The sequence below is a fragment of the Dermacentor silvarum genome, chromosome 11 (genome assembly GCF_013339745.2).
Source record: "Dermacentor silvarum isolate Dsil-2018 chromosome 11, BIME_Dsil_1.4, whole genome shotgun sequence".
NCBI classification, from domain to species: domain Eukaryota; kingdom Metazoa; phylum Arthropoda; class Arachnida; order Ixodida; family Ixodidae; genus Dermacentor; species Dermacentor silvarum.
The window spans coordinates 914497-935602 of record NC_051164.1 but is presented as its reverse complement, the minus strand read 5'-3'; positions in this window follow the sequence as shown (position 1 = coordinate 935602).

Genomic DNA, 21106 nt, shown 5'->3' with positions numbered 1-21106 from the left:
CCTTCGGGCCCCCCTGGCCAGTTTCTCGGACCAATACAATTTCTTGTCACTGTCACGCAACTTAACCACTGTACGTCTGCGTCATTGCGATACTGCGTACCTCCACGTCATTTATAATGTAAATACACGAGGCCTTAAATACAGTGCAGGTTGGCCGCGTAGGAAGTTGGACCGTGAGGTGTCATGAATGCATGCGCCAGGTGTGGATTACTCGACGACTAAACTTGGTGAAAGTGAAAAAGATGAGATCTGGTTCGCAGGAAGCGAGGAAGGGATTGCCACAGCGAACCAAGCGAACTGGGCGGCGTTATAAACGTGTGCCGTGAGCAAGACATTATGGTGATCCACGTTTGACACCACCTTCACTTTATGGCGCGTGTAACTCGCGTCTCACCAGGGCGGAGCGTACATGCGCTCGTCTAGTCTTACTTCCTGTCTTGTGGTTGTTGTCGTTATTAACCTACAGAAAGGTCCTTTATGTGATATGCTTATCCTATATTCACGATTGCTGAAAAAAAAAAGAAAAAAGACTGGGGATTCGCGTTCCCCTGCGGCCAGTACGACGAAGTATACTGTACTAAAATGAACGGAGAGTGTTCATGACGACTTTGTCGTACCGTTTGACATTCCGCGTGCGTTGGTGCGCTTTTTATTATTACTATTATTTTATTATCTTGGCAACAATTATCGCTCCACAGAATTCTTGTACACTATGCTTTGAACTGCTGCATTTATTCACGAGCAGAGTAGTAGTGTTGTCATGGGTCATTGCTGACCCTTTATTATTCAGGACAATGGTGTAATTGTAGAGTTTATTTAGAGAGTTTCACGTTCTGTGATTTTGAAAGCTTTTGTTCAGTTATTTGTGTTTTTCGTTTTATACTGTTGACTGGTGTATTTTTTTTTTTTGTGCGAGCGTGTGCGCGCGCGTGGTTAGCTACGATTTTGGGATAGCGAGCTCATCAGTATAGCCAAACTTCCCATATTGTAGGAGTTAACAAGCAAACATACAAACACACAAACAAACAAACAAACAAACAAACAAACAAACAAACAAACAAACAAACAAACAAACAAGCGGAATCACCAGCCAATAAAGTAGTGCTGAAGATTAGTAAAACTTGTTGTCGGACGAGTTGATGCGGAGAGCGAGAGTTTAGGAAAAGGTGATGATGTCAGTCCTCAGGGAAAGAGAGAGAGAGCTTAATCAGAAAGGCATTAACAAGGGAATAGGAACATGAGAGAGAGAGAGAGAGAGAGAGAGAGAGAGAGGAAAAAATGAAGAACGCGTGCACACAGCCAGAGGGATTCGCACAGGTCACACGTACTTTAAAAGCGCGAAAGTACCTTCGCTGCTTTGTGGGTAGACGATCGTTGGGGACCGGTTGGTGGTGGCGCAATAATTGGTTGACGTTCCCTTCGCAGCCGGAGACATCGCATGCCACACTGTCAGCCATTCCGATAAGCGTTGAAAAAAATCTCGTGAGGGCAGCTCTAACCACCGCCGACGCAGAAGAGGCGCCTCGCGTCAACTTTATAGCACAAATATACATTGTAATGAAGGAAGCTAACCACAAGACGCTTGGATCATTCTCCCCTTGGGAACGCGTAATCATTACTCCTGAAGTAAGGACGCAAATATGGAGTGAAAGATGGAGAAACAAGATGGAATAAAAAGGGGAAAGAAAAGAAAGAGGAACATTGACGCTGAGAGGGTCGACGAAGCTCGCGTGAGCAAATCAACGTCACCCGCCCAGTCGATGTCACGGGAAATCAGCACAGACGTGATGCGGTCCCCCGGGGAACGGAAATCAAGAAAACCGGAAGAATCGGGCAATACCCACAAGCTCAACGGGTCATCATCGTTCACGCCCTATGGCTAAACAAGCCTGTGACCGCAGGGCATGCAGATCGAAGGTTGGCGACGTCAACAGCGTCGCGCGGTTGACCCACCCGAAAAAAGCGAAAAAAAAAAAAGACCCGAAGCGTAGCACATAACTTGACATCGTCCCAAGAGGCTGCCACATCGGCATCATTATGGCTGCCGATGACAGCCTGGATATCGCAGAGAGAGAGAGAGAGAGAGAACGGGGGAGGGGGGTGCTGCGCTGTATATGGAAGGGGAGTGGCCTGTGAAAGACAACAAATGTATTATAGTTCGTTTCATACGTAGCATACAATGATGGGAGGGCCAGAGACAGTTTTCTCACTGCTCGTATTCGCAATCAAGTAACGGTGCGTCACACATGATAGGAACATATAAGTATGCCACATGTAATTCGGTGCAACATTAGGACCCATACGTTTATGTCGAGAAGAATGACGTAACTAAGGCGCCCATAAGTAGCCCACACCGGTGGTGCTATTCTGGACATTTGTCAAATTCCGCCATATTGTCAAAATCGACATCTTGCCAGGTCTGATTGGCCCAAGGGGCACCACGGCCTCTCTGATTGCTTCATAAACACCGGCATTAGAGAATTGACAATGTGGAGGAACTTGAAAAATTCCGATATGGCGCACACCGGGTGCTATTTGCCACCGATTTGTTTTAAAGCTACAAGCGCGAAGATTTAGACAAATCCATGTACTAACTAGCATTCCCTTGGTAGTAGAACCATTGCAGCGCCTGAGGTCAAGCGGCTTATCATGTAGCCACTTCTCGTGAAAGAAAAGTACAGGCTGTAGCCTCACTAACACGACCTCACGCGCACTGCAAGAGCTCGTAACCAGTATCTATCGAAGCTGCAGCAGCAACCGCTATGCGACGCTAGCACATTCTGCAGCCGGCCGCTCGGCCACTCTATATACAGGTGTGATTCACACTGAACGCGGCAATATGATTGATTGATTGCATGATTGATTTATTGATTTATTGATTGATTGATAGTGTTCAACGACCCATGGCAACACTGGGACAATTATAGAACGCCGTTGTTGAGGGCTCCATGCTAGTTTTGTAATGTGTGTACAGAAGCGCTTGCGCATTTCGTCACCATCGAAATGATGCGGCTTCTGCCCCTACAGGAATCCAACCCACAACCTCGTGCTCAGCAGCAGAAAGGCGCAGACACTGCGCCCCCGTGGAAGATTAATAGAATCAATTGAACACGTCCAATGTATCTGTCCCCACTACGACGTCGAGCGTGAAGCTCTCCGGACAGCATTCAACCAGCTGGATTCTAGACCATTTTCGAAAATGAAGATCTTTCGACCATGGTCGTACGCGTCGATGACACAGAATGCTGCGAAAGCGCTGTTGCAGTACCTGAAGTCGACAGATCTTGGCGACCGTGTGTAGACTTGGTGCGAACCTTCAAATTTGCGGGAAATTGTGCTCTCTCTATGCACCCCCTCTCTCTCTTTTCATCCCAATACCCCCTTCTCCCAGTGCAGGGTAGCAAACCGGACGTCCATCTCGTCAACCTCCCTGCCTTTCCTCTGATTTATCTCTCTCTCTCTCTTAAAAAAGCGAATATAATTGTACGGGAGACATAAGGAAAGCATTCAGAATTGTTGGACTGCATATGCAAATGATTCACTGGGAGAATTCTCGCACTGCAGCGCTATCTGTCACTTATGAACGAAACCAAGACTTTCGATATAATTAGGCAAAGCGTATATAGCCTCAATGTAGACAGGCTCATCTCCTGCCAACTACTTAACGAACGCACTTTATAAAAAAGAAAAGAAAAAGATGATAAAACAATGTCGTGCACTCTTTCACGCATAAGGTCGCCAACAGAGAAGCTGAACTATTCTTAGAATCAACTTGAAAAGGTGTCTGCAGCAACAAGCCCTTTAAACACCCAAAAGTGCACCTGCATTTGTACTTACGAAACAGATTGCGCTCCACAAGCTTACGCTGAAAGAGCCTTCAAAGTGAACAAAAGAAAGATGAATGCTCCACCACAGACACCGCGTCCAACGACTCCATACATATTGCCTAAACTTTTATCTAATACGTTGTCGGTAGAACTTTGTTTTCAGTGGAACTAGAAGGTTACGGTACGTTTACAAAACGGCTACGCTGGAACAGCGTTCAGAGTGGATAAGAAAGAAAAACTAGGCCAGAGAAATATATGCCTTCTTATGACATACACAGTGCCAGAAGATGACTCCATAGTATAGTCATCTCGTGAAAGAAGTCGATGCATATCATGTGAACTTTGATCTTCAACGTAGGCGGAGAAGCTCACTTTTATTCACAAGCAAAAAAAAAAAAAAAAGAGTTCAAAACAGAAGAGAGGGAGCGTAAGAAAAAATCATAACAAACGGGGAAATTGTGCAACTTCTCTCAGAGAAAAGACCTTACACGTCGAAAGGAAGAAGGCCACTTGTGTCGTACATCTGTTCAACTCCCCCGCTTTCTCGTTTTACCCGTTTCAGAGATCACACGTCTTTCGCAAACGCCTGCCTGCGTCGGCGCACGAGTAAAAGCAGTAACTCTGACGCAACCCACTTTGATTTTTTTTTTTCATTGGTTGAAATCGACACATTCTCACTATAAATTCCGGAGAAAGTTGACCTAACAATACAGCATTTAAACATTCGAGATACCCGCTTCGTTCCGTTTCTGTTATTCAGGATTTAGTCAACGTGACACCAAGCAAGAGAGCCCCTCATAAGCTTTCTTATTATCTCTGATTACGAAACTTTCCTTTAGTGAATCACATGTAAATGTTACCTAATGCCGCCGTTGTGCAATATTCAAACAATATATCAGCAATCGTCGATTTCTCTTCGCTCTCTTACTTAAAGCAAGCTAAAACAGTTATGTCTATCTATCTATCTATCTATCTATCTATCTATCTATCTATCTATCTATCTATCTATCTATCTATCTATCTATCTATCTATCTATCTATCTATCTATCTATCTATCTATCTATCTATCTATCTATCTATCTATCTATCATTTGGGCAGTCAATCAATCAAATCTAAGAATCCATTCATTTAGACATCTATCTATACACCTTGCTATCTAGATACCTATCAATCTGTTCATCTAGATATCCAAATATCTCAATGCCGAACTAATGGTGCGCAGAAAGTGCCCACAAATTTAGCAGTTGATGGTGGTCATGCGCACTTTCGGTACGAAAAATAATGCAGTACGAACCACGCGAGCCTCTTACCTATAGTGAGTGAGCAATCCCTACCGAATGAGCAAGCCTCACTCGATAAAGGCAAGTTCTCTCCACTCTCGGCTTGAGCCACGCGAAAGCGTCGGCCGTTCAAGCCGATCACAATTAGCGTGTCGCAAAAGCTGCAGCTCGCGTGATAAACCGGACGTGCGAGTGGTGTTTCGGTTCCGCGCCTGGCACTCACTGCGGAAGCCGAAAAGGGAAGAACCGGGGGGGGGGGGGGGGGTCACGACTTTTGGCGATCGGATCGTTTAGGCACGCTACATCGCCCACACCGAAGCAAGCTATTTGGCCCAGGATTCTATTCGGGGCACGGCGGATCATTAGGGCCAGAAAGGAAACACTAATGTCGCACTCACCATCGTTCCCGTATGGCGTGTTCGAGAAAGGTAACGGAAGAAGCAGTCGACGTCTCGCGAGAAAGCAGTTAGCGATCACAGAGCACTCCGAAAAATGCTAAAAACAAGAGCGGTTAGCAGAGATTGATTATTTATTTATTTATTTATTTATTTATTTATTTATTTATTTATTTATTTATTTATTTATTTATTTATTTATTTATTTATTTATAATATTCAGTGGCACGGAAGGGCTGTCGCAGGAGTGGGGAGTACAATATGCAAACATTTGGAAAGAACGAGATACAATGCAAAATGAATGGTTCGCAAATAATGAAAGGAATTCAGCAGGCGATAAAATATGACTAGTTAAAGCGTTCTAGCCTTCTGTAGAATAGACTAAGTAAAAACTGCACGGTCACCGCAGCCGGGGACCGAACCGGCGACCTCGTGCTAGGCAGCCCTCACGGTGGGTGCTGCAAATAAATAAATGCAAATAAATAATGCAAATAAATAAATAAATAAATAAATAAATAAATAAATAAATAAATAAATAAATAAATAACAACGAGATGAGAAGGGCCGACATGTCGAGAAGGTCTTGTTTGTTGTCATGATGAATCATGACAAATGATGGATAATTAATCGCGACGGAATTGTGATTTTGATCGTCTTGTTAGTGTTATAGCATGCCCAATAGTCGAATGAAATCTAGTTTTCTCTCCCCCCCCCCCCCCCCCCCCCCGTCCACATTAAGGATACAGTCCCAACTCTGTTATCCCTATCGCTGTGCCCATCACCAATATGCTCTTTCCGGTCCACAAGTAATGCAACTAATTTGACGAACAAAATTATCTGAAAAAAAAAAAGCACGCGATTAAAGCGACAGTCACGGTGGCAGAGAAGCTATGGCCTCCTGTTGGTCATTCCGTGGTCGCATCTCCGATTTCCGGCAACGCCTGCTGCCTCCCGGCTTTAAAATACTGGCTAAATTCCGGCTCCCAGAATTAAAGAAATTAAAATAAAGAGCGTGCATAATGGTTTTCATGCATTGCTCAATGAGCTCCTTTGGTTGTTCTACAACGCAGATCTCTGAGGCTCATGCTTGCCCAGAACTCTCTCTAGGTGTCGCACTTATGCTACGCGTACGTGAGACAGCCGAAAACAAAATTGTTTTAAGTCACACCTCATCGTCGTCGCGGCCAGTTTAGCGATGCATTATAAAGTTACATTAGAAGGAACTCGCAAGACTTGACCGGGGAAAAAGCGGCAGAAGAAGATCGAATACGAGTCGATTTACTGAAAGATGGAGGAGATATCATGCTTGAAATGCTTGCGGCCCTTTATAGGCCGTGCCTCACGACTTCAAGTGTACCAGAGAGCTGGAAGAATGTCAACATTAAACTAATCCATAAGAAGGGGAGATGTTAAAGAAGTGAATAAATATAGGCCCATTAGCTTGCTTTCAGTATTGTTAAAATATTCGCCAAGTTATTTTCCAATAGAATCAGGGCAACACTTGACTTCAATAAGCAGAGAGTGCGGGCTTAGGGAACGGATATTCTACGATGGATCATATCCTTGTCATCAATCAGGTAATCGAGAAATCTGCGGAGTACAATCAACCTCTCTATATGGCTTTCATAGATTATAAAAAGGCATTTCATTCAGTTGAAATGCCAGCAGTCACGGAGGCATAGTGTAATCAAGGAGTACAGGAGGCATACGTGAATATCTTGGGAAATATCTACGGAGACTGCACAGCTACCTTGTTTCGACCAGAAAAGTAGAAAGTTACCTTTCAAGAAAGGGGTCAGGCAAAGAAGACACTATCTCTACAATGGTATTCACCGCAGGTATTACTAAATCCTGAGTGGGAGCTTACCACTGTCGTTGAAACGAAAAGTGTACAATCATTTCATTCTACCAGTAGTGACATATATGAAGCAGAAACTTGAAGGTTGACAAACAAGCTCTAGAACAAGTTAAGGACCGCGCAAGGAGCGATGGAACGAAAAATGTTAGGCGTAACTAAGGAAAGGAAGAGACTAGTGTGGATAAAAGAGCAAACGGGGATAGCTGACATTCTAGTTGACAGTAAGAGAAAAAAATGGAGCTGCGCAGGCCATGTAATGCGTAGGGTAAATAACCGCTGGACCATTAGAGTAACACAATGGATGCCAAGTGAAGGCAAGTGCAGCCGAGGACGCCAGAAAATTAGGTTGGTTGGGTGATGAAATTAGGAAATTTGCAGGCGCAAGTTGGAATCAGCTAGCGCAAGACAGGGGTAATTGGAGATCGCAGGGAGACGCCTTCGTCCTGCAGTGGACACAAAAATAGGCTGACGATGATGCTTATGATTATGATAGAGTTATGATTGATGGAACTATAGAGTTATAGTTTATAGAGTTATCAATTGTTATTTATGAGTGATAGGGTAATGAGTGATACATCTATCGATTCAACGCTCATAGAGGTTTCATTAATGAGTTACGCATGATGAGGCCATAGAGCGATGGCTTATTAAGTTACGAATGATCATTGATGGACATACAGAGTTATAGACAATATAGTTATGAATGATCAGTTACTGTATAGTGATAGGGTTATGAGTGATACAACTGTAAATTAATGCCCTATAGAGATCCGTGATGAGTTATGACTGATAGAGCTACAGCGTGTGTCCCACCTATCAGTAGACAAGCTGTTCAAAAACAAAAGGCGCAGTGTAGCCCGAAAGTCGAAGCATCGATTGCGATAGCAAATTAGTAGACAGAAATACGAAGTAAGGATAGTAGTTTTATTGGCCGTATAAACTATGAAACGTTCGCTTACTAACTAAATTAACAAGCATGGTGTCGCGCGCGCTCCAGCAAGCATGAGCACATCTCACTCGATGACCACGCACACTCGCTGTCAAAACGCTGGAGTGAGAAGGCGCGGCTGCAGCGAGCGAATTGATCTTCGTGCTGCCGCTGCCTTCAACCCGAACGAAGCGGCGAGAACACAGCGCACACGAAGCTATCAGCAATCGGCACACTCTATCCTCATCGCAAATCGCTTTCAAGACAGGGTCCGCGCGGCCGCGCCATACGCAGCCGCCACTGCAGTAGAGCCCCCCCCCCCCCCCCCCCACCAGTGCCTTGCGCGCGACGGAAGACTGCGCGCTTTTCCCCGCTTTTCCTCCCTCGCGCGCGCGAGATTAAGCCCCCATCGTTGGCTCACCTTCGCATTTTTTCACTCGCACATACAGCGAGTACGATGTTATCGCCCTTGGACTCTATACGAAACGTGACGCCGACGGCAGAAATGCACCTGGAGTGACCATATAATTGCTATCACAATAAAAGATGAAAAACACGCGATGCAAGATAAAATTATAAAACATACGGTGTCCGTTCGTCCGACCGAACACCGGTCGGACGAACGGTGTTCGGTTGACCAGTGTTCGGTCGCCTTATAATCGCATCGTGCAACGTGTTTTCTTTTTCCTTTTTTTTTCTTAGGACAGCTTGGCTAACGTTAGCTGGGACACCCTATAGAGTGATGGCTTGAAGAGTTAACAGTTTACCCGGATCTGGGGTGACAATGTTTTACTGTGCGGTGGCAGAAGTAGAGAGGTATGCGGTAAAGTTCACCACCGCTAAAGCAAATGCTTTGTTGAAGCATTTCCGCGTCATAATAATCATACAGTGACCACGCTGGCAGCTCCTTTGACACCCGCTGCGGCTTGTCCAGACACGGTTCCTCGGCTGTCCCATCTCGTACGGCGCACAGCGACACGATCGAGATTAATGGTCCTTCCCGAAGCCGAGTTGTGGTATTGCCGCGGAACGAAGCGAAACGTTACGCGTGCCGCTGATTTTTCATCGTTACGTTCGTCCGTCGTCGACGGTGTTTTCGCATGGGAACCGCTGTTATGAAGGACAGGGAGTCATTAATAAGCGTTTAGAATAAGTTTTCTTTGTCGGACAGCATATTTTATGAGTCTGCACTTTACCGATATGAATTGTCACTTTCGCAAATAGCGACCGAGCCACGGCGTACTTCCGCAATTTATTCTAGCCGGGATGTGCAGAAACAGGTTCGCTATGACTAATAACCTGGAGACAGGTTCCGCTTACTAATCGAAATGGAACCAGTCCGGGAAGAAATTCAAGCAACAAGAAAGGCAAACTAAAGTAAGGATCTGCATTCACTGCACGGCATTCCATTAAATTACCACGCGTTTCCATCGAACGGTCTTGGAAATACATTTAGCTTGAATAATTGTTGCAGTCACCATGTATCAGTCATGCTGAGCTTGAAAAAGAAAGCGTGATTTCAGCTGTGATGTTGAACTGGCTAATGAAAGACCATTACTCACACAAGGCAATATGTTGGCATGATCAGCTACTGTATACTTCGCCAACTCAAACAAGCGTTGCGTCATTTAGAATCCAGCGTTGCGTTGGATCTGCGCGGTCTTTCTATTCTTTTTCGCAAACTCAGTAGAGTTCAGTTATAGACCACACATGTCTCTGCTTGAGTCATCACGCAGTCGTGGGGAACTCCGGATTACTTTCGACCACCCGGGGTTCTTTAAGATGCACCTAAATCTAAGCAAACGGGCCGTTTTCGTATTTCACCTCCGTAGGAATGCGGCCGCCGTGACCGGAATTTGAACCCGCGAACTCGTGCTTAGCGGCGCTGCGTCATAGTCGTTAAGCCGCCATGGCGGGTTGGAGCATGGCATGGAGGCAGGAAATAGACTAGGAGGGAGCGTGACGTCAGGCAGCTAGCCACGGCAAGCCAACCTCCTGTGACGCCGCCCCTCCCTCCCTTCGGCGCTTATCTGCTGATTGGCTCTTGGGAAATAGGCCCTGCTAGGTTGCCACACCTTTCAACGCATTCTTTGGTTCGAGGTAACTTTTAGTGACGCCCTCGCCCCGATCGACCCTCTCCACCCGCTCTCCGCAATACTCTCCACCATGGAGGAAGGAAAAAAGTTAGGAGAGAGCATTACGTTACGCAGCCAGCCTTGGCAAGTGAACGCTCCGTGAAGCAAGCCCTTTCTACAGTGTAGGCCCAACACGTGACTTCTTAGGTCGAAATCACGGAGCAAGAATCGAGATTTGCTGAGACGTTTGATGCCCGGGTTTTTTTTTTTTTTAATCAATGCGCACTTGTTCGGGGACTCTGACGCAGCGCTGTATGCAGAGCGGGAGCCCTAAAATTTACCGTGCATTAGACGTGAATATCACGTGTTGCGCCGACACGCTTGGCTTCAATGGCGTTTCGCGACGCTCCCTCCTAACTTTTTCCTTCCCCCATGCTCGCCACGTGCTTCGCGGTTAGAAATTACCACTTGCCTATCACGTGGTAAGGGCCCAGTTCTTCATGAGCCTTTGTTTTATATTTCTTTATTACTAAGCTTCAAAATTGTCACATGACACTCTCTCCTAGTTTTTATTGAGATAGCAATTTTATGCGCACTCCAGACCCATTTCTGCCGTCGTTGTCGCCGTCGCTGTGATGTTCCGTATAACGAAATTCCAAGGCGCTAACATCGTCACCGCACGCATATGCTGTATGTGCGAGTGAAAGCGTGCGAGGGTGAGCCGACGATCGCGGCTCAATCTCGCGTGCGCAAGGGATGGGAAAGCGGAGTAGCAATTAAGCGCGGTCTTCCGTCGCGCACAAGGCACCGGGGGTAGGGGAGGGGCGTTCCACTATGGGTGGCAACGCGTGCTCTATCTTGAAAGCGATCTGTGACTGGAACACAGTGCGAAGAGTGCTGATAGCTTCGTGAGCGCTGCGCTTTCGACGTTTACTTCGCGTTGATGCGGGCGGCAGCACGAAAGGTCAATTCGCTCGCTGCTGCACCGCGCTTTCTCACACCAGCGTTTTGACAGCGAGTTTCCGAGGTCATCGAGTGAGATGTGTTCATGTTTGCTTGTGTGCGCGTGGCACTATGCTTATGAATTTAGTTATAGTAAGCGAATGTTTACAAGTTTATACGGCTGACAAAACTACTATCCTTACTTGGTATCCCTGTCTACAAATTTGCTATCGCAATCGATGCTTCGCCTTTCGAGTGGAACTGTGAGTTTTTTGTGTTTTTTTTTTTCATTCCTGTATGGAGCAAGGCGGGCCGGGGCCGGCGTAGCTGGCCGTGAGACCCACAACGCAGATAGCAGTCACGGATCGCAAGCCTAAGGTTAGCTGCCAACATCGCCAGAGAGATTAATGGGAGCAGAAAATGGAGGACGGTCAGCTTCGCTCGGCGAATGTCGTCGTCCCGCTAATTTCGGGGTACGAGGCACAAACCGGACAACGGACGCCCAGCGTCAGCGGAAAAGAAACGAAATAACTACGACTGGTACCGCGACATGTGGGCGGAAGAGTGGAAAGAATAATGACAGACGAAAGAAGAAAACAAAAAGGTTAGGCAGATGGAGGTCGACAAAAACAAAAATGATCGAAAGAGCAAACTGGTGCGAAACATTTGCTGAATCGCAGCCCAATTTTGCACGAAGCTGTTTCTCTCGAGAAGTTGTGTTTCTCTCGAGAAGTTGAAAGCCGCATACAACAAATACAATTCAAAATTTTGGTGCATGTCACTGATACCAGGCCGCGAATGTACGCGAACGCACGATACGCAACTCTCAGTTGTGGGCGTTAAGCTCTCAATGTCAAGTTTCAGCGCTGTGAAGTTATGTATAAATGAATTAGTCAATCAGTCAGCCACCAGGCCCAGTGCAAAATATGCCGTCCTTAAGTTATCCTAGTAGAGTCAAGCTGTCCTTAAGACAGTCGTGTCAACCGGGTCCAGTACACCCTATTACAGAAAAACGAACCTGGTCAGTATAAACAGCCCAGTAAAGTAAATCAACTAAGAAATAATCTTAACAAGAAAAAAGAAGATCGTTCTTCTCTCTAAACTTGTTTGAAATAATCAGCAAACAAAACAACACCGAACCTATGAAGGGAAGTCAAATTAAAGCCTTAAACTCGTAGCAGAGTTTCAAAATGTGTTTCAATTGATATGTAAGTTGGCAAAATTGTTGCTAGTGAAAAAAAAATGTTCAGTAGATGGCAGAAGCGGGCAGCTGAAGAAACAATCATAATTCTCAGTGCAAAGATGCCTATACCGCACTTGAGACATCCACCAAATGAGAACAACTTTCGTTATCAGATGTCTGACAAGATGAAGGAGTAAAGCATGTTAACTTCGACCAAGGATGAAGTTGAAGTATGCGAGTGCATGTGTATCACAGCGGCAGGTGCATGATTGGAGCAGGAAACTCACAATTGGTGTCGCACCTGTCAAAGATGCTCGTCACCTCGAGTCAAACGCATCGAGTCGTGAAGACAAAACAAAGCAGTGCTCTTCCTCATACTGCCCGTACAGATTTTATAACCATTCAAGACCTGCACTTGAAGTGTATGCAACGTTCTCCTCGCTCGCCTGATGTCACACCGACTAGTTGTCACGTGTTTGAACAACTCGAAGAGGCACTGGAAGAAAGAAGTTCGATCGGATGAAGAGGTGCACTGACCGGTGCTTCCCTAGCTGCGTAGTCGAACAAAATAATTTCTTTTTTTCCCAGGATAATTCAGGCACTTCGCAAGCCTTACAAGCTTGTAGAAAAATTATGCGAGATTCTCGTAAATCCATTAAAAAATTTAAAATAATTTAGGTTTTCATTTGACTTAATCTCGCGTGTAACTTAATGTAATACACGTTAGTGAAACCGGAACTCGCGTGCGCCAGCTAGCGAAATTACGATGCCAACAGAAGTGAGACCGCTTTCTCTGAAAAAGCCTACTTTGCCACGCTGATCTACTTTTCGCCCTGCTAAGTGACGACTGTTGAAAAAAAAATAGAAATAAAAAAGCTACAACGACAGTAGGAAAGGAACAAAACAAGACAAGCACAGAACTAATAGCAGCGGCTTGAAGAGCGGGCAAAGCAAAGAGGAATAGGAGAAGGAAACAAAACAAGCAAAGCACGAGGACCCATTCCAATTGCTTAACCAGTGTGTACAGAAAGGCAGAAGCCGAGGGACAACACCGCCCAGGAGTCCAATGAGGGCAACCGAGAGCAAACGCCTCGAAGGCACGGACAAGAATTTTCCGTGCTTGTTGGTCCTACCGTATTCTCCCGTATTGAAGTTCGGCATCAGCTTTCATTCGGGACCGCCTGCAGGAGGGACAACTTCCGCAAACACGAAAAGCGGAAGTGCGTAAAGGAAGAGCAAGCGGGAAAGGAAAAAAATAATAAACCGAAGGAAGGGTGGGAACAAAACACTTGAGACAATCAGAGACAAAGTCGCACTTGTACAGAAACATCTCTGCCTGGGAATATGTTTTCGGACAACTCAGCCCCATCGGCAACTTTCCTCGTAGTTTCTATAAAAGCTGTAGTAGCTCTTGACCTGGAAGATGTGGGCGTGGGGTTTTTCCAGCGGTTGAGTCGCATGGGAGGGACGTTAAGTTCGAAAGGGAACAGCCCGCCGAGAATGCGCATTGTTTATCTTTGTTGCGCAAACACAAGGAAAGAGAAATAAAACGAAAATAAATTCTCGAATTTTACGTGCCAGAACGGCGATCTCATTCTTAGGTACGCCGTAGTGGGAGGGACAATCAGCCAATCTTGGCCGATTTACTAACACCAAACAAACAAACAAGCAGACAAACAAACAATCGACAGATCAAAACGACTTAAGGACCTCTAACAACCGTCTCAGTAAAAAAATTTGCTTGCCTCAGAAAGCCAGTCAGTGGCTTGATGACCAGCACGACGACAAAGCAACCTTGTGAAATCCGCAAGCAAATTAGTGCGCGTCTTCTGGGGAACACAATTTCGGAAAATATACGTCTGTGTGGTTCAAGAATCTCTAGCGGGCTCACTCGCCCAGATGAGGTTGCGTTGCGGAGTCTGCGCGTCGAGTTTGCATAGAGCTACGCCGACTGTGACCGCCTTCTGGCGCCAACATTACCACGGCCCATAACTTTCGTCCTGTCCGTTCTGCGACAACACTAAGGAAAACGCGTGTGTAACGCACCTGCTCTGAAATTGTCCCGGACTACACCAAGCCAGTCCTCGCCAACCTTGTGCGACAGGCCTTCACCCAGGATGACCTCCCGACAAAGAACGCTGGATATATGGCTATTAATGCCGTTTCCTATTGGACTATACCCGCACGAAATAAATCTGTTTGTGCATCTGTAACCACGTATTTACTCCGCCTAAAGGCAGGCTTTCGAAATAACAAAAGAATTTCGACGAGGACGCACAAGTGCGGTCACATTCCACAAGTGGGGACAAAATCGAACGTTCGAACGAGCCCTAGTAATATTATATGGAGATCCAAAGCACGTGCCGGAATTTAGCTGAAGAAAAGCTTAAGTAAGCTTAAGGTTGAATTGAATGGTTTACGACTAACGGCGTTGCGCAATATCTTTGCTTTCTGGCTATGCAACGTGTCATGTCATGGAATGCATACGTAAATACACCACAAAGGTAACGTACAACTTGATTGCCAGGCCTCGTTCGCTACTAGTCTCAACTTTCTGTTCTCCGTTTATCGAAATACGGCAGCCCCCCAACATCTAGTCATTCTTGTTTGCAAAACCAGCCCCGTCGTAGCTTTACATCTTGTTCGTTCCCGCTGCGTTGGACAGCTCACTGATAAGAAATCATTCAAAGCCACGTGTGCAATTTTTTGCAGGGTAATCGAACTGTTGCTGAGCAGCTTATAGTCTTGAAAAAATACAGGCATGCTTGGCGCTAGAATTTTGAACGATTCGTTCGATTTCGCCGAACCAAACGGTCGGACTGTCTTGCGCACGCTGCGTAAATTTTCAAACGTGAGGGAATTGCTTGATGGCTGGAGCATGAAATACAAAATCAAATCAAACTGTCAAGCTCATACTTGGCCAGTAGGAAGGAAACGCCGTGACACGATGCATATAAATGCATCACATATTGCATTTCGAGTGGACGAGAAGGCGGCAAACGCCAACGCAGATCGCAGCTTGATGCCTCTTACGCATTCTTCTGCAATAAACGCCCAGTTTATGCTTCCCGCCGCAGTCTCCGTCATCGCGGCAGTACAATGAATAAATTACCCGCCGTCGTAGCTCAGTGGGTATGCCGCTGCGCTGCTGAGCTCAAGGTCGCGGGTTCGTTCCCAGTCATGGCTGCTGCATTTCAATGGGAACCAAATGGAGAAACACTGCTTGTACTTCGATTTAGGTTCACGTTAAACATCCTCAAGTGGTCCAAGTCCTGAGTTCCCAGACTACGACGTCCCTTAGTAAAATTGCGTTAGTGGCTCATAAAACCCCACAATTCTTTATTTTTTATGTTTTAATGAACAAATTTTGACGAGAGAAAATCGTCCCAGATGATGATGATGATGATGATCCTTTATCATGGCTCGCACCCACTGAGGGGGATAGGCCAAGAATCGGGCGGCAGTAGGTAGCTAAAAAAAATCTTTTTGACAATGAGATACGCAAAATAAAAGAAGGCAAAAACAAAAACAAAGAAAATTTTGCATAACTAGAGTAGTGTGCCAACGAGCAGTCAGACTAACTGAAGGGTGAAAAATGTAGTTATTATCAAGGTCAGAAAAAAATACAATGTTACTAACGAATTTGGAGAAACAAATTTCAGTGAAATGAATACTGATCTGATAGGTAGAATAAAGTTACAATAACTAACAGGGTAATCGTCTTGTTTCTGTTAAAAATTGAAACACTGCGCAACAAACGTCTCTGTGACAATAGCCGAGGGTGGAGGCCAGAAATGATAATAATACTGGTGTACTTAATCTTAATCCAATTTTGCAGAGTGGAGCTTCGAGTAATATCTTTCTCTGGTTTGAAAAACGTCGGCATGATAAAAAGTAGTGGTCTATTGTTTCAATTTCCTTACAATTTTGGCATAGAGGGGACATCGTGAGACCAGCTCTATGTAAATAGAAATTCAATTCCGGGATGCGACAGCGTCCCAGATGTTGATACTTCAATACTAAGAAACTATACCGGGCAATAGATAACGCATGGTTAGTTCAAAACGATAAACGCTGTAGCAACCCCTCGTACACTATATTGCCTTGTGTTGCGATGCCACATCCAAAATGAGGATGACTATAGAAAACGTAACGTGGTATATATATATATATATATATATATATATATATATATATATATATATATATATATATATAATGGCTCTTTGCATAAATTTGTAACTAGCGATAGCAAAGTACTTGCCATAGCAATCATATTATCTTGCACTTGTTGCCGTTGACGTATATCTATTCTTCCTTGTCATTTGCCGCTTCAGGTACACGTTCATACACCTCTGTTGGCTAGGTAAAAATGAAGGAGCATACATTAATAATCAGGGCAACAACAACGCAGCAACTCAAAAGCTCCGCACTACCTGCACCAATATCTTCCGAATGATATCCAGAATTTCCAATCGACACCGTAGCATTAAAGAAGCGAACATACTGCGTCTCGTACAGGCCTTTGTGATCAGTCGTGTCACTAACAGCTTCCCGTACCTGCGCGTTCTCAAAAAGGACGAACTCAAACTGGACCGTCTACTCCGACTTACATATCGGAAAGCCCTCACTCTACCACCATGGGCCATGAATGACATGGTCCTTGAAATGGGCATCTATAATACAGCGTCAGAGCTCTTCCAAGCTCAGTACATGAACCAAGTCATTCGGCTCGCACGCACCAAAGCAGGTCGCATCACGCTAGAAGCACTGGGCATCAATCCACCCACTCAGGTCGCCAGCAAGCGATCACTACCGCCAGAATGGCAGCAGGATATCATCACACGCCCGTTGCCACGTAATATGCACCCCGTCCACCACGAAAACAGGAGAGCTGCCAGAGCCAAAGCCTACGACAAGTATTCGGATCACGCAGGTGCCTTCTTTGTAGATGCCGCCGGACCCCTGCACAGCCGCTCCACGGCAAACGTTGTACACAGGGGACAGGTGGTAGACTGCATCTCGGCCCCCGGAATAGACATCACAGCCATGGAAGAGGCCGGTATAGCCTTAGCCATGCGTGATCCAAGAGCCACCTTTGTCCTCACGGATTCCCAGGCGGCGTATCGCAACTTCGCAAGAGGTCAAGTCGGCCACCTCGCACACTCAATACTGCAACAGGCTGCGGCCAATCGTCAAGAGGGTCAGTGGAAACAGCTGCTGTGGGTACCAGGGCACGCGGGAGTTCGAGGCAATGAGATTGCTCATGCCTCCGCCCGAGAACTTCTACACCAGGGCTCCGCCGATTCCTCCACAGCACAACTTCTCGCTGACCAGGACGATCCTCAGTCCCTTCTTTCATATTCTGAGATCCTACAACGCCTACGGCTGAGTAGACGCACTTTACCCCCGCCTGATCCCAAATTAGATAAGGCAACGCAGGTAGCATGGAGACGCTTACAAACATTGTCATTTCCAAATCCTTATGTATTATCAAAGATAGATTCTATGACGTACAATCCGCAATGCAAATTCTGTCCCCAGACGGCCACGTTATACCACATGGTCTGGGCGTGCCAACAAATCCGCAAATATCGGCCAAGCATAATCCGACGATAGTCGAGTGGTAGGCGACCTTGTCCAGCTCGGACCCAGAGCAGCAACCAGGCCTGGTCAACCGAGCCCGGACGGCGGCAAAAGCCAATGGTCTTCCGGACTAGGAGGTCCGACCACAAACCGGCTATTAATTTTCACCAATAAATGTTTTATTCTCTCACCATAGTCGGCGCTGGTTCTGTTTTAACGCGATAGGGTTAACGGCCCCGTTTCGCAGAAAATCCGGCATCGGTGTCGGTGTCGGCGTAAGCATCGGCGTCTGGAAGAAATAATCATTCCGAATCACATCAACCCGAACCGCCGCTACCGGGCGGGCCCTTCGCATGGCCCAAGGCGTTAGTGAACAAAAATTGAATTTCTCAAGGTAAAATTCGTCAGAAAAATCGTAAAGTACGACTCAACCACAGCCTACAGACGTGGTAGCGTCGTATTGTATTTTGAATATACGAGAAAAAATATAAGCAGCCAGGGATCTTTGAATGCTGTCGCGTTATACTCTTAAAGGCGAAGATTAAGCGTCCTCCAATTCTGATGGTGTTTCGCTGTACTTTGGTTCTAGGCAACATTGAGTGGAATGTTGAAAACCGAGCCTTTCTAAATTTTAATCGGGCCCCATGTCGCAGAAAATACGGTGTCAGCGTCAACGTCGTCCAATAACGTTAACGCGTTCCACTCTTAAAGGCGAAGCGTAAGCGTACTCCAAGTTTTTTCTTCACCTCGGAACGTTTTGTGAAATCGGCCATCTCGAGCCACGGCCACAGCTACTTGTACAGTGACTCCTGGAAAGTGAATGATATAGAACATTTTTCGTAGGTCGCTTGGAGGCGTCCAGACAAACAAGCCAAAAAAATTGTCCCAACCATTTCTCGATATCCGTACCCATTACCCTTATACTTGGAGGTAATAGACCTACCGAAAAAAAAAACAATAAAGAAAAGGCAAGAGGATGGCGCGATTACCGTCCGCAATAGCAATCGTTACCACGCTTTCTGCGCAATAGCAACAGTAAAACACACATAAATGCACGTCCCTTCGCTTTTTCTTTGCCTTTTGTTGCCTTTGGTCAACCTCGCTGACGCAGGTTTGTTTCTTCCCAAAGACAAAAATAGTACGCTAGAAAAACGCACAAGCTAAAAGGTGAAGTAAAGCAATGTCCAATTCCGGTTGTTCACACCTACACTCCTCTATTTGCCGGCATTGCGATGGAGAAGTACGAAGTTTCAGCCACAGTATAGACGAGCAAAAAGGGAAACAGTGCGCGAAGTCGTCGTCTGCTAAGCAAGAAACTTGTAACACAGAAAACCAGGCGTAAAACAAGAGGGCACGTAAGGTTGTCGTCTGCTAAAAAAATAAAAGCAACGCAGATGAGTAGGGCTGATACGTTATCGTCTGCTGCGTCGAAAGAGCAGAAGACAGAAGAACGACAAGCAGAGAGGGGAAAAAAAGAAAGAAAAAAATAACAACGAAGACTTTCTCTCGCACATTACGTCCGCGCACTTCGAGAACACGCGCGGTTTTCCCACAAGGCTCACTCACTCGCGTAACAAAACTTCGCGCGTTTCTGGTCGACTGAGAACACTTTCAAGAAGCGCCCTACACTGCTTTCTTTCTTTCCTTCCTTGGTTCCTTCTTTCCTTTTCTTTATGCCTTTCCTTGATTCCTTCTTTCGTTTTCGTTATTTTCTTCTGCTTCGCGTTTCAGCTGAGTCGTCGGTTTCGCTCTGGGAAAAATTAGAAGAGCTCGCTCGCTAAACGATCTTGCGTAGGAGCGAAGGAAGTGCTAGCGCGGCGAAAATTTGAGTGTCGATGAGGGAAAAAAAGAAGGAAAACATTATTTAAAGTAGGAGTCGCTGCTCAATGCAGAAAGAGAAGGCAAAAAATAAAAATAAATAAATAATAAAAAATATTGCGTGACAACTGCCGCGGCCGTTTCGTGTTTTACCGGTACGTTGTGGCGCAATCACTCTAGCTTTGGTATGTAAACCCGAAGAACGTCCCGCGAAACATCCAGGCGGCCGTTGAAGAACAGCATCCTGTACGCGCTTGAATGAGCACGCGTTTTTTTTTTTCCCCTTTCTTCTTCAAGAGGTGACGCTGTTGAAGTGGCAATGTGGCAGAAATAATTTCGAGACCATTTATGGCTTCGGGCAGACGAAAAAGAGCAAGGGAAATCAATGTAGCTTTTAGAGGTGTGAAGAATCCAGAAAAAAAGGGGAAAAAAGAAATATAGAGTGAACAATATACTCATATACGGTCTTGAAGGCGAACCATTCAGCGGTGGAGAATGCCATCGCATGTTTCCGCCGCGCGAGTGCGGCAATACGGCCCTCACGATTGCGTGCTCTCTGCAGTCGCGCTGGTGGGAGAAAAATCTGCATTATTAACTGCCGAGAACGACGAGCGCAAGTATCTTCTCTGCTTCGACTGAATTTGAGAAGCCCGATGCTCACTGACGCGACGACAACAGGAGAGTAGCCGGGTGACACGGCGTTATTTTAAGGCGAAAGCAATATGTTGGCGGTACATGCCCTTCGAGGTGACCTTGGCGAAACTGCACCGTGACGAAAAATGGCCGACGCCGCAAAGAGTAATAACACGCGTAAAAATGATCGGATTCATGTCACATTTCTCAGGAAGGTTCCTGTGAACGAATTAATTATGGGGTTTTACGTGCCAAAACCACGATCTGATTATGAGGCACGCCTTAGTGGGGGACTCCGGAAATTTGGACCACCTGGGGTTCCTTAACGTGCACCTAAATCTAAGTACACGGGTGTTTTCGCATTTCGCCCCCATCGAAATGCGGCCGCCGTGGCCGGGATTCGATCCCGCGACCTCGTGCTCAGCAGCCCAACACCATAGCCACTGAGCAACCACGGGGGGTACCTGTGAACGAAGTGATTCAGTGGATTTGAAAATAAAGTTTGGTAAATTTCGGTCTGGGTGGGAATTGAACGCAGGCCTCCGCGGTGCGAGACGGGCACGCTTCCCTGAAGCCACG